We start from the raw sequence: 12,963 nt of genomic DNA on the forward strand, positions 1-12,963 counted from the left end.
ACTACAAAATGCATTTCGTGAACAGGCCTGTAAATGTTGTAAGTCTTGTGAAAGATATGGCAGAGAGTGGCCAAAGACCCACTTTGACATCTTCATTATAGTTTCTAGAGCAGGAATCAGTTCAAATAATATAGTTTATCATCTCTCTCTCTCTCACACAGGGCTGATCCCCGCTCGGTACTCTTTTCCTTCTGTTTTTCGTCTTTCTAGACAACATATGTGACAGACCTTAGCTATTGTATTTGAGAATTAAGAGAAAATCATCACATAAATCATAAACACAATATTTATTTCTAAGTTCAGTCAATAATGAGAGTTTGAGTTAGTTTTAAAGGTTTGATTTTCATTCAAGGTTTAGTAAAATCCCTTTTATTTATTTGATTAGTTTAATATCTCAGTCATTTAATAGAACTGATCATAAAAGTATGGTTAGATCAAAATCATAATATTGCATCAAGCACGTTCCATAAAGGCACGAAGCCCTATTCTCAAACTGGGGCGAAAATGTGTCAGTAAGAACCCATGAAGAGGTCCAGTTTGAGAGAAAAGAGTGAGATAGGGTATAAAGCTCAAATTAAATGACATAATAACAGCCAAACTTCCCATAAAGAGAGGTTCATGTAACTCAGTAGAGTCTCAAAGCAAAAAGGCAAAATTATGCTGAACCACTTGCAACTGCAATCAGCAATAAGGTTAAAAAAAAGGTAGTAAGATCAGCTTTCTGCATTCACCATTAAGCCTTCGGCATTCAGCCTCGGGAGTGGATGGGTAGAAGATGTGAAAAAGAATAAGGGTAACTGCGCATGGGCAAAAAGCGTTATTCCTCTCTAGGAACACACATTATTATAAACAGTCAAAAAGAAATGTTGCAGTCCATGCTGCATCTTCTCCTCCTCTTGTCCAATCAGCTTTCAGTATTATTCTGAGAACAGGCTCACTAATTCCTTTCCAACGTATGAGACAATAAACTACAGACAGTTATCGTGAAGTGTGTAACTAAGTTATTACTATGACTACATATGAGGTCTTTCTATTTCAGACCTTCTTTCCCACGAGCATGACTACATTTCTAACCTTTTAATGGAACAAATTGTCTGTTAGCTAAACAATGAACTATGCAAAATTGAACCACCAGCAGTAATGAGAAATTATTTAGCACTGCATAAGAAATAAGATAAAATATGTTAAAAGGTCCACATTTCAATTGTAGGATTTAATTTCTTGTATGATTATTTTTCATAATTCCACTAAATGACTTACGGCATCATTATGATATCGCAGGACTGTCCGCCGGACTGCCGATGCTGTGGTCACCAGAACACTGCAAAGGCTGTTGTATTCAGACCGCCATATTCTGAGTGAACTGTTAAAGCTGGCAGTCCGTAGTCGGTGGTCCCACCACGGCAGCATGGCTCGGCCATTGAGAAAGGCCGCAGAACCTGCTGTCGCGATGCAGAGCCTTGTGCACGTCCGTACACTGTGTGCCATGCACCACATCATGCATGGCACACAGTGCACACACAACAGTGCATGCAGAGAGGGGCATAACATGTGCCCACATGTACTACCCCCCTAGGCAAAATCGGCCGGGGGCCCCCTTTGGGGCCGCTACCTTCCCTTTTTCCGTCATCCTTTTCATGGTGGGGTTCCTGCCATGAAAAGGCTGTGGGAAAGGGAGCTTGTAATCCCAATGGTGGTGCCTGCCTCGGCACCGCCGGCATACCCAGACTCCTTCATCCTCACTGCAACGTTGGGATCAAAGATCCTGGTGATGTCGGTGGTGTAGTAACGGGCTGGGGCGGTACGACCGCAAAACTTGAAATCTGGTGGTCGGACTGCTTAGGTTGCGATGGTTGGACCGCAACCACTCGTAATATGGTCCTTAGTAAACATTTCAAAGCTTTATAATTAATCAGAAACATTTTTCAGAGTTATGTGAAAAGTTTACTAAAGGCATACTTATGGAATGGTCAACTTAAAAAAATAAATGATGCGAGAGCCAGTGCAATTACATCATTTAATGAACTTACAGTTGTAATTACCGGTACTGATAAAGCCTGCACCCCTGTTAAATTTCAACAAGTTAATAATGCCGGAAGTTAATGGAGAGAAAGGCCCAATACATACCAGGAAATGCAGATTTTGGTGTGTTAAGCACCAAAGTCCACGTTATTCATAATTCGGATTAGGTGCTATTTATCACATGTCATAAATTCCAAATTCAGAATGTTGGATTTTATCTAGTGTGATAAATACTAAATACCCTTTGGGGCGCTAGTAATCAGACCTATTCTCTCAAGTCTTTCCATCCACCTCTTTTTGCTATGTCATATCGGTTAGACACTTCCGTCAAGGCCAAAAAGGGAAACATTTCAATATACTAAGAGGGTAAACCATGTACAGTAGGCATACAGATTCCCAGCAAAAGGCCTTAGAGGAGAAGTCAATGGTTTTCACTAGAATTTGAGACACACTGAAAGAATGCAATAAAGCATTAATGGGGGTACACACTTGTAGTGATGCTGGTCCTATTAAAGCTTTTAAGAGGTCCTTAGACTGGTTAATTAGTATTTTCTTTTTAATTGGGAGAAGAGAGGAGAGATAAGTCAAGTAGTCTTAGTGATCTTTTTGTATGAATAAAAATATAGGGTCTGGAAGCATTCACAGCCCTGCCAACTTTTCCAGATCCATGTGTGATGTGCCATGCAAGTCAAGCTTTTTAAAAAAAATCTGGGACGTGTAGTTGTGTTTATTCCATTATAAAATCAGACTACCAGTCCCAGAATTAAAAGAAAAAAATCCAGGCTGGAGCACCACATCGCACATGAACCTGGGAAACTTGACAACCATGCATCTGGCATCCCATTATTTTATAAAATATTCGGATTTTTTAAATTTTTAGTCTCCTGCACCACAGTTATACTGGTGCCGAAATGGTAAGGCTGAAGCTGTGTAGACACTTCTAAATTTACATAATAAATAAATAAAATAACAAGATTATTCCTGTTTCTTATACAGCATTAACTACTACTTGGTCACTGAGAGCTCATGAGTGCTTTTACTTGAGAGAAAATTATAAGATATAAAGGATATAAAATAGCAGAAAACAGTATTTCAAAAGTTGAAATGTGGAGGCATAATCCACACAGTGCTTACTTGAAAACTATTTTGAAGCCGACAATTTTACCAATTTTACGTGGGACAAAAATGATCTCTAAAGGAGTGGTTGTTGTCAAGTAGATCGGTGGACAGGACCGTGCTGGAAAGGACTGGGCATTTTGCAATATCTGCTTGTAGAATGCTTGGTACTAGCAATGATGCAGAATGCTATACATTTTATTTAACACATTAAGGGCCAGATGCACTAAGCTTTTTTGCGTTCACAAATGGGCTGATTCGCAGAATTGGCCCGTTTGCAAGCACAAAAAAGCATTTGTTATGTATGAAACTCCAACTGTGATTCAGTAAAGCATTACCAAAATGCAATTTGGGTTTTCTACCAAATGTCGATTTGTAATTTGGAAGGGGTGTGTTTAAGTTATCCCTTCCAAATACTGAATCGGAATGATATGTACAATGTTTTGTGACTGAATTCTGGTCGCAATACATGGGAAGAGGTTTCTTTGGGACCCCATCCCATCTGTGAATGTAAAAAAAAGTTTGTTTAAGAGGAGGCAGTGGTCCACAAGACCACTGCAACTTCTTAAATGAACAGAAAAAACTAAGAAACCTTTCCTTTTAAATGAAGTCCCGATTCCTTTAAAAGAAATTACTGCATTAAAAGAAAAAGAAATATGTTGCTTTATTTAAAACCCCAGCAGGTCACCTTCCCTGTGATGCCTGCAATTTATAGAGGGTAGTAATTTGTGACCTACCTCATTAATATTAATGAGGTAGGTCGAGTTGCCACCCACTACAAATTCGTAATTTGCAAACCGACCTATTTACACAAAGGCCTAAGGGAGCTAAGCAAGCAACCCCTACCCACCCTATAAGAGGTGCCTTCATTCCTCCTTTCATCCATCAATGCATTTCATCATTCCATCCATTTTTCATAACGCCACCCTTCCTTTACCATTATATACACCTATCTTTTCATCATTACAGTTTCAATCCACCTTTCAATTCACACTTCCAATCATTCATACATTCTTTTTCCATCCATCCTTTCTTTTTATTCATCCATAATTTTATCCTCTATCAGTCCACAGATCCATCCTCTAACCCTTCCACCCAGTTTTCTATGCATCCACTCATTCATCCAGGCTTTCTTCATTCCAGCAATTCTTTCTTTCACACAGTCATGCAAATGTTAAATGTTAAATGCTTATACTATTAAGGGGCCGATTCCGATCCGGGTCGGAACGGCACCGAACGTGATCCGGCTGGAAAAACTACGAGCCGTACGTATGTTTTCCGCCCGACTCGTACAGCTGTACGAGCGAGTAAGTACGATGCGAGCTACGTGAAATTCACCGACCGAGGCATTTCTGGGTCCGAACCGCTCCGTACGTCTCGGTCGTAAGCTTACCGTGGCGTGCAATGGATGCGATTTATGACCGAGCCAGTACGATGCATGCGTCGGACTGCCTGTGCGAGCCGGAGTGTCCAGCTCACAAAATGTCCGGGTGGTTGCCTTTGGGGGTCCGTGTCGGACCCCCTGTCACCCGCAGCCCTATGACTCGGACACAGGGGGAGACCCAAGGGCCCCCCAACACAGGCATGTACGGTGCGAATGGCACCGACGCGTACCCACTGTAGGGGGCACCCTTGCGCGAGACGTACCCATTCAGTCAATCGGAAACCATGTACGCGTCGTATGACCTGCTCCCCTTGACTGCTATGGGAGTCCGACCGAACCGAGTCCGGCAGCATACGGCCGCATCGAACTCCCTCGGTCGGACTGCAGGACTCCGGCTCGGTCGGAAAACACTCTGGATCCGGCTCGGTCAGAGTGCTTTCCGACCCGGATCGGAACCGGCTCCTAAGTAGGGGGTTCATACGCCACTGTATAGGTTGGTTCCCAGATTAACACACTACTTAGAAATATACTAGTTGCAAATTGCGACCAGTATTTTGCAACCACTTGTACATACACTTGGCTTTAATGTATAAACATTTTCACAAGACAGAATAACGCATTTACAAAAAAGTAAACCTCATTTAGAGTTTGAATTAAGAAATCAATACAGATTTAGATACAATGAATCCTATTAAAATAAAGGAAGGAACAGTAATGTTAAGGCACTGTAGATTTTAAAGGCCTGATGTGCGAAATTTCCATTCTCAAACAGTGGTCTCAAATTGTGAATGGGAAAGAAGTTTGCAAACCGACCTATGCACTAATTCATCGCTTCATAACATTCAAAATTGTAGCGAGCCACTTACTGACATACCTTATCAATATTCATGAGGTAGGTCACAGATTAAAACTCACTACAACTGAATGTCATCACAAGGATGGTGGTCTGCTGGGATCAAGAGACCACCCAGTCTGTGATCGCATTTCAATAAAGTAAACTTAATTGTTTTGTATTTCAGCCCATTTCCATAAAGAAAATGGGTCTGAATTTAAAAAGAAAAGTTCATGTATTTTTTAAAGTTTGTTTGAGAGCTGGGAATTGTATTGTATTGTATTGTATTGTATTGTATAGAGTATTTATAGAGCGCAACAATCACCCAACGGGTATCTTGGAGCTACAGTACATGATACAGAAATATGTGGCTAGGTAGAAGCGGAGAAGAGCAAATAGTGCCAGGAAGATTAGACTCTAGGGAACAGCCATGTCTTAAATTTCTTCCTGAACTGCAGGAGGTCGTGCGACTGTCTGAGTTCCAGGGGGAGGCCATTCCAGAGCTTAGCTGCTGCAAAGCTGAAGGCTCTGCCTCCTGACTTAACTTTCCGAACCTTTGGAACTTTTACCAGGTAGGCACTGGCAGAACGAAGACACCTGGTAGGTACATACCACGTAAAAATGTCTTGAAGGGGTATAAGATCTTGTCCATGCAGGGCCTTGAAAACCAGGCAAAGGCATTTAAATTGGATCCACTGCGTTAGTGGTAACCAGTGAAGCTCAGCAAGAGCCAACGAACCAGATGACCGTCGTGGTTTCGTCAGTGCCAATTTGGCCGCCATGGTCTGAACTCTCTGGAGACGTTCAGTCAAAAATTTAGGGGCATCCAGCAGTAGAGCATTACAGTAATCTAGTCTACTGAGGATAATACCGCCAGTGACCAGTGCTCTCGCCACCTCAGATAGTAGTGGAAAAATTTTCTTCAGAGCTCTAATCAGAGAAAAACAAGTCCCTACCACCTTATTGATGTGCATTTCCAGAGTTAAAGTGGCATCAAGCATAACTCCCAGGTTACGTACAGCTTTAGCCGGTACCAAAGTAGGCACAGATAGAGATGACCAGAGGTTTTCAGGAAAAGGGGGGGGATCCTCCCGGTGGTACAGTGAAGAACCTCAGTTTTCCCTGAATTGAACTGAAGAGAGTTTGCTCTTAGCCATTGGGCAGTATCTCGCATACAATCATGAAAGGCTGTCAATGTAATAGAGTGATTCCCCTCGAGAGAGAAAAAGATTTGAGTGTCGGCGGCATAGTTTACAAGTCTCACACCATGTGTTTTTATAAGTCGAACCAGGGGTTGCATATAAATATTGAAAAGAATAGGGCTTATTGCCGACCCCTGTGGAACACCATGGTGGACTTCAGAAAACTTAGAGATACGGTGGAAGGGAGACCGCTTGACACCTGTCTGATAAATAAGATTGGAACCAATTAAGGGCAATCCCAGACACCCTAATTTCTTCCAGTCTGGTCAGCAAGATTTCATGGTTGACCGTATCGAAAGCGGCAGACAGATCGAGCAAAATTAGAATGCCTGATTGCCCTCTGTCTGCCCGCATCCGAAGATCGTCCAATACGGTCACCAATGCAGTCTCGGTTCCGTGACCAGGTCGAAAACCAAATTGGACATCATCCAACTTAGAGTTGGATTCAAGGAACTCAGATAGACTTTTGCTGACCAGACGTTCAACTATCTTTATCGGAAAAGGAAGGAGAGAAATGGGTCTGTAATTCGCCGCGCTAGTCGGGTCTAAGGTTGCTTTTTTCAGGAGTGGAGTGACCACTGCTTTTTTTTGTCCCTTGGAAAACTGTCTACTCCCAAACAAACCCTGTCTTTATATTCACAAAGGAGAAAAGGTCAACATGGAGCTCCTTCCCTTTTGAAAATGACTGACCTTCCAAACTTGAGAGTCAGCAACTTTTCAATGTTTTGCGACAAGATTATGGTCACAAAACATTGACACATACCTTAATGAATCACTATTTGACCTAAAAACGTCCCTTCCAAATAGTAATTTGTTATGACTTTCTAAACCTATTTTGCAGTTCTGTAACATGCACACCTTACATGCACTTGACAAGCATATGGAATGTCAATGCAAAGGTATCAGTGTCACATCTAAGCAAAACTTAACAAAAATCGAGCCAGTAAGCCACACTTCTCCTGAAAAAAAAAGGTATGTTGAGTAGTAGTAATCCACAAGCACTGGCATGCTGCCACCACTATTTCATAAGAACAATCCAGGCCATGGACAACAGTTCCAAGTTAGTAAAGAGGGCACGCATAGTGTGGAACCCAAATTTATAGAAATGGTTCTGGATCATGTAATCACAACAGACAGGCCTAGGTTGTCAGTGCTCGATTAGTATGCTGGCTGAGCCAGTAAAAATATGGTTACCATTTTTACTTGCAGGCTGTTCAGTCAGGGCAATGTTACGCGCCCTATTACCAGGCAGGGGACATTCCCATCCTAACAGTCTGGATACTATGTTCTTTACCACTTGTGTCATGATATGAGTGGTATAACCCAGACCCTCTGGAATTATCAGTACTCAGTCATCAATCCCTACTGGTACACCAGCCAACATGCCCTGATTGAGTCAAGAAGATATGAGTGTCACACATAGTGGGAAAGAGATAATGGTATGGCTAAGCTTTGCTCTCACTCAACTGCACACATGAATGTGGTGTTTATACAGAGTTCATGATGCCAAGCACAACCACTTATGGGCCTTATGGTGAGGAATCCCAGAGAACATGTAATCAAAGAGCCCATCCTGCGCATTGTGATCAAATATATATATTGCAAAGCACTCGTCATGCGCATGGAGTACTACAGGTTTATTACATTAGCCCAATTGGTGTCCGCACATTACGTGAGCAAAACTGAATGAACTGATATTAACTCTTGTGTTTACGTTCTAGTTCAGAGAAGACAATGACTACAGCAAGATCCTGCCACATTGCTAGATCTTGGCCACCATCCGGTTTTCGGCTGCATATAAATAAGAGGCACACCCAAGAACGAGTGCTCACGATCAGTGCTGTTTCCCTGCCAGCAGCCACATCTCCCGATGGCTGAATTACAAAAAGGCATTTGCGCTTGCACTGCTTTGTGTTCAGATCTAGTTTAGTTCTACAGAGGATATTTCCAGAATATACACAACGTACAGCACAGAAGCACATGGGACATTTTAAAGGAACGTGCTCAATATTGTTATAGCGCATGTCTAAAACAGTTGTGCATCCTTTTGGACAAGCTACAAAGCACATTAAAAGAGGTATTCAATTTCTTCTGAAGTGTATGGGAACACTATTTTGATTCCATATACCACACTTACTGTATTACGCAAGCAGTGTGATACAAACTTGGCCTCCAGTGTCATGTGACAAATATAGTTGCAAAACAAACAGGCTTGACGTATGTGCAAACTGAATATTGAGCAGTGAAAGACTAACTGTTGAGTGAACTTTGTACTATTCTTAAGAACTGTGAACTTGAACTACTGAGTGAAGCATTCAAATGATCGTATTGCATGAAAGAATGTATTGCATGGTATTCATAAGAAACAGCATGAATGTCTGTAAAGTGTCAAATTGTTACACATAGTAGATATTGAATCTCTGAATCCCATACAGGTAAGGGTGGTTAACAGATTACCCATTGGTTTTGAATCAAGTCACTCCCGTAGCAGAACTCTGTGTTAATTATTCTTCATCGCTGTTCCACTTCTCCCTCCATGCTTTGCCCTCCCTAAAACCTTTCTTCTCATCCAGCCACTCCAAAACTCTGGTGCATATATTCACAGAGTCGGTGCTGGCAGAAGGTGGGCATTGGAGGGTACTGCTCCCAAGGAACTCACTTCTAACAACTTGAGATGGTGTTGAACTGTGCCATGCAATTTCTTGTATTTCCCAATGCCAAGTGCAACCTTTGATGCTGACCATGCTAGCACATGTTGAACCACAGAGAGCTTTGAACAATCTGCATATCTCTTTGCATGACTAACTGACTCCAAGTGCTGTAGCATATTGGCCTTTAACTCCATCTCTCTATCACCTCTACTAGGGTAGCAATCTCCTCACATAAAGAGCAATTAAATAGAAAATATAGGTTGTGTTCTCTTTTTCTCACACTAGTATTCCTGGATCTCTTGCACCATACATAATGGAGAGGTGGTCTGTGTTGTTCATGTTAGCACTCAGTTTGTGCCTCTTCATGAGCCCCAAGTTCAGTCACAGCCTTTCCTGATGAGATGTCTTTGTATTTGATCATTGTTCAAGCAAGACAGAGATTTTGCTTATGTTACTCATTTGCTTAATCACATAGACCTAAAGTCTCCCCTTCACCTGGGGTAGGCGTTGGGGTTCTCTTGCAAATTCTTTATTTTTTGATGTTCCATTTTTACAGTTCTGAACATAGCTACATGTAGCCGTTCAGAAAGTCCACTAATCTTGTTGTGTGTATTTCTGAGACCATGATCTCTCTATTATCTAAATGATACCCTCTGTATGAGGATTAGTACTTTATAAAAAAACATACATTTAAATTAAATAAAATGCCTTGCTTTGCGTTTCTTTGGCTGTTTAATTAAATCTCTGCTATTGTGCTTTTCCCATAAGTATCGTTCACCCAACCAATTTATCTCGGAAGACTGATTAGAAACCAATATCCTATCCTAACACATTACATAAAATTCCTTGTGCCTCATACTGTGTTAGCCTCAATGCTGGTAAAAGTATATGTCTCTGCAACCTTTTCTAGCTGTAGTTGAAGCTTTACTTTTTATAGTGTTTGGCATACTTTTTGGGTTATTGCTTGTGGACTAATGCTGCTACTATAATGCAATCTATTCATCTTTTTCACGCCTCCCTGACAAAACAATAAAAACAAAAACCAACAAGCTTGCTTCCGAATTCTGCCTCTTTGTCCTGATGCAGACTTCAAAAAGTACAATGAGTGGTTGAAGACTCTCTTCAAGCTTACTGTCATAATCAATCGATAGCTGAATGTCAGTTGTTTATTGATTTCGTCTTCACCCACCCACAATGTCTCCTAAATTGAAGGTGTTGCAAACTCTGATTAGCTTTTGCCACATGTATTTTAATAACTATGTGAGTAAGGCTCATGGCTCTATGCACAATGTATAATGACCTTTGTATCATAATATCAGCATTACGTTTTATTGACTAGTCGAAGCTGCTCTTCTCCACAATGAATTCACTATCCTAGAGTTCTTAGTATCCCTCGCAATATTATGTACAACAAAAATGGAAATGAGCAAAATCAATATTGTCTCACATTCAGTTTTACAAAGATACAAAAAGGTATCTAACTTAAAGCAACAGGCATTTATATAGTCTCTGCAATTACAAATCTGATATTTAGAATCATTTGAAAGTAATCATTAAGGAAAGCCTCGTTTTGTCTTCGTCCGCAGTCTATAGCTCCTAAGGAGGCAACATTATAGTAATTTACCAGCATGGATAAAATAAATAGAATGGATTATTTGTTATTTAGATTGATGCAGATACCTTTTTTTTAAATTATATTTCTCTTGCAGAAATCAAACTGAGAAATGAAAACCTTCCACACTAGTTAGCACTACAGAAGAAATCATAGTATACTTCTGTGCTCAAATCAGCAACCCATGAAGATATTTTGTTAAAATCATTACATAAATGTGGCAGATTGAAATTACTAAGAAATTATTTCTGAATATTGCCAGTGTAGTAATTGGTAAAATCCAAATGCCTTGGGTCATCAGACTTGTCTGTAAAAAGATTAACTGTTTGAGTAGCACTCAATTCATACTTTAAAATTGGGTGCCTTTTCCCAAAAGTATTTATGGGTAGTAATACTAAGTGGATAGTCGTTTACATACTCCAATGCCTTTGTCAATCAGCACAGAACCTTACAGCTCTGTATAGTTAAAAGCGCAGAGGGTACAGTCCTTATGAAATGTATAATAAAATTCCCTGAATATTCACATTGTATTCCCATATTACATTATTTGGGACCGATTAGCAAAAGTCATAAAGTTGCCTAAGAGTAAATCGAAGAGTACTACCTAACTACCCTTTTATGGTCTCTAAAATGCCCTTATGAATAGGCCCCATCCCAAAATGACAGGTTTCCACTTCATATTTAATCTCTATGACTTACTTAAAAGTATCATTACGCTAGATTTTTCATTTCATTAGTCTTTATTTTGATATTTCATCATAAAAGACATGACAATAACAAAAGAACAGATAAAAATGACAATCAGTCATGATTAAGAATTTCATACATATAAACCGGTTTGTTCATAGGACATATTTCCAGACAATAAAACCCAAATTTAAAAAAAAAGCAAATCTAAAAATAAGAATTATTAAAAATAATTCTCAGTAAATAAAAACCACACAAATATTGTCAATTTCAATGACATCAAATGTCAATAAGAAAACAAGAAAACATCTCTATTAGCAGCAATCCGGAAGACCCCAGACTAAGTTATTGTTGTTGGAATGTTCCCAGCCCTAATGATCCACATCCAACCGAGAAATTTAGCAACCGCTATAACCAGAGGTTCCTGAGTGTTAGTTCTCAGAATCCTCAATGCTTCAGAACAGACTCGTGTACCTAGATTCCGGCAAATGGGTACCAGCCACTTGTTACGTGGCGCAATATAGGCTGGACATACAAAAAATATATGGGCAGTAGATTCTTTATGGCCCATACACCATTTACAGACGTCATCCTGCATGCCGTTCCAAGATTTGGTAAAGGTTTTAATTGGAAGGCTACCAACCCTGAATTGGTGGTATAATTTGCGATCACAAGACCTAGTAATAATATCCCAATAGTCCTCCATAAGGGGGACGATCTTGTGTTAAAAAAATAAACCAGTCAGGGAGGTGGCCACAATCTTTGTTATATATTTGTGACACACTAATGCCCAGTATGTTTCTTTGAAAACCCTTTTTGAGGGAAATTGGTTATTAGCGGGATCAGACCACAAGTTGCTCATCCCCATATCCACCAGGGACGTTCTGATTTCCTTAAACCATGGGATTTTCCTGAACCTGCAATTGATCTAACATCCAGGATTGCCCTAGCAAATAAATCAAGTTCTGGAGTAATCCATATCCGCCGCCAAAAGGCCAACAGCCTATAGCATGCCACATCCTCAATGGAATAACATCCCAGATCCATTAAGAGAGGTTTTAGTGGGGTAGAACCAGGGAGACCTATCAGATTTCTGAAAAATTTGTTTTGAACCTTAACCAACATGGATAGGTCAGAAAAGCCCCATAGTTCTGCTCCATACAGGATTGCAGAACTGATCCTCGAATTGTAAATTTTAAGGGCAGGACCTATACTTTTGGTCAGGGACAGACGCTGTTCTTTAAATAAGCACCCTGTCAGCTGGGCGAACTTGAGAGAAAAAACATCAATCTGGGGTTTCCATTTTAATTTAGACTCTAATGTGATTCCTAAATAGGTCATCACATTAGTCTGGGCTAACTTAATATTATTCATGGTTACAAAACCATCCACTTGCTTGTTCTTAGTAAGGATCATAAATTTGGTTTTGTCGACATTAACCGGTAGATCGTTGTCGA

This window comes from Triturus cristatus, chromosome 7, assembly GCF_964204655.1.
Source record: "Triturus cristatus chromosome 7, aTriCri1.1, whole genome shotgun sequence".
Classification (NCBI taxonomy): Eukaryota; Metazoa; Chordata; class Amphibia; order Caudata; family Salamandridae; genus Triturus; species Triturus cristatus.